Source organism: Alexandromys fortis, unplaced genomic scaffold (assembly GCF_014885135.2).
Source record: "Alexandromys fortis isolate MF-2015 unplaced genomic scaffold, M_Fortis_MF-2015_v1.1 scaffold_888, whole genome shotgun sequence".
NCBI lineage: Eukaryota > Metazoa > Chordata > Mammalia > Rodentia > Cricetidae > Alexandromys > Alexandromys fortis.
This window is the reverse complement of record NW_026068762.1, coordinates 5,335-7,813: the sequence shown is the minus strand read 5'-3', so window position 1 is coordinate 7,813 and position 2,479 is coordinate 5,335.

The following is a 2,479-nucleotide window of genomic DNA, read 5'->3' as shown; positions in this document are numbered from 1 at the left end:
AGGTTGTTTCCTAATTTTCTGAGAAATTGCCACACTGACATCCAAAGGGGCTGTACCAGCTTGCATTCCCACCAGCAATGCAGAAGTGTTCCCTTTTCCCCACATCCTCTCCAGCATAAGTTGTCATCAGTGTTTTTGATTTTGGCCATTGACAAGGCTTTTCTCAATTGTGGGTAGCTACAACTTCCCACAATTTCTTTTGTTGTTGTTTTTCTTTATTTGTTTGCTTTTTCAAGACTGTAGCTTTGGAGCCTGTCCTGGAACTTCCTCTGTAGACCAGGTTGGCCTTGAACTCACAGAGAATACCTTCCTCTACCTCCAAAGTACTGGTACTAAAGGCCTGGGCCATCACACCCAGCTACAATTCCCCATTTCTTCTGAGAGCTCTTGAACAAGATGGGCATCTTTCACTTTTTTTTTTTAAGATAAGTTCTTGTATAGCCCAATTTGGCCTTAAACTATAAAGCTGAGGATGACTTTGAACTTCCAATCCTATCTCCTGAGTGCTGGGATTATAGTATTGCCATGCCCAGTTATGTAGTGATGGATAGAACCCAACGCTTCATGCATGTCAGGCCATCACTCTCTCTACCAACCAAGCTATACCCCAGTCTGGGAGAGAGTGGTTCCCGTTTTGATTTTTTTTTCCATTTTATTTTTTTGTTTTGCTTTTCAAGACAGGGTTTCTCTGTAGCTTTGGAGCCTGTCCTAGAACTAGCTCTTGTAGACCAGGCTGGCCTTGAACTCACAGAGATCCGCCTGCCTCTACCTCCCGGGTATTGGGATTAAAGGCGTGTGCCACCACCGCCCAGCCCCCATTTTGATTTTTTTGAGACAGGGTCTCACTGTGTAGGAGAGGCTGACCTTGCCTCTTCCTCCCGGAGTGCTGGTCTTAAAAGGCCTGCTCCACCACACTAAGCTGTTTGGTTTTGTTTTGACATGGTTTCACTATGTAGTCCAGACTGGCCTATAACTCATAATCCTCCCGTCTCTGTTCCTGAATAATGAATGGGATTACAGGCCTGAGCCAACATGCTTGAGTTGGCATTTTTTCATTTTGTTTTGTTTGTTGGTTGGTTTTTCTGGGGACAGGTGTTAAGTAGGAGTGTAGCCCCCAGGTCCTGGCATCCATTCCAGCCAACCTGGCCTGGGAGTTGCATTGCTCTGGACTTCAAATCCCAGTATGCCAGGTCTTGACCCCTCCCCAGGGGAGGGTCAGGACTACTCCCACAGCTCCCAGAGGAGAAACACTTGGTTTTGGGTCTGCATAGGCTCCCTGCTGTCCTGTCTCCCCGCCATGCGCTCGGCCACCTTGATAAAAGAATGGGCATTTTGATTGGGTTTGATTTGACCTAATTGGATTTCTTGTGCCAACGGAGCTGCCCTCTTTTTATTATTTTTTCTTAATAACAACAGGGTTTCTCTGTGTAGCTCTGGCCGTCCTGGAATTAGCTCTGTAGACCAGGCTGACCTTGAACTCAGAGATCCGTCTGCCTCTGTCTCCCAAGTGTTGGCATTACAGGCCTGAGCCAACGTGTTCGAGTTGGCATCTTTATTTCTCATGCATCCTCTGTTTCCGGCAGTTTAACAATCTTGCCCATTCACCACAGACCCTGCTGACTGGCTCATTGCCAAGAGCGAATAAGAATGCGGGGTGTGAGAAGAAAGTCAGGCAAGGAAATGGGCGGAGGCTCAAACCGCAAAGACAACCACAAAAGTCTCTGTGTGTATGCGAGGCCAATATAAGTAATGTGCATACCATTCACATTCTGTCGGTTCAGGTTATCAGGATCCTGAGGAGGAAGAAAGGCGTGCAAAGTAACTAGCTGACCCAATGCTGGAGATGAAACACTTTAATCTACCACTGGCTCGTAACACTGCACAGGGAGTCACAGCTCCCAGGTTCCTTCCAGGTCAAAGGAAGTTCCAGAAATACTTAGTTGCTGGTCCCTTGCCTGTGAAAACAGGGTAAGTAGAGGAGAAGGGCAGGTGCCCTCCTGTCACTCATAGATCCAGTTTTGTGCACAGCTCTTGTAATCCACCAGTTCCTCAGGCTGAAACCACAAGCTGATCTCCTTCTCCGCACTCTCCACAGAATCGCTGCCGTGAATGATGTTCCTGGGTGGGGAGAGAGACAGCATCATTACCAAAACCCAAAAGATGACCCTGCCCACAGTGCCCTGCATGCCCACTGCTGAGATCGGAAAGCATAACAGAAATCAGAGGCCCTAGTACTTCAGAACAGTCAAAAGAATGACTATCTGTGTGTGATAGGAAGCCGGGCAGTGGTGGTGCAGGCCTTTAATCCCAGCACTTGGGAGGCAGGGGCAGGTGTATCTCTATGAGTTCGAGGTCAGCCTGATCTATAAAGAGCTAGTAGTTCCAGGAGAGGCCCCAACACGAGATAAACCCTGTCTCAAAAAAACAAAAACAAACAAACAAACAAACAAACAAAAAAAAAACAAAAAGGAAGGAAGGC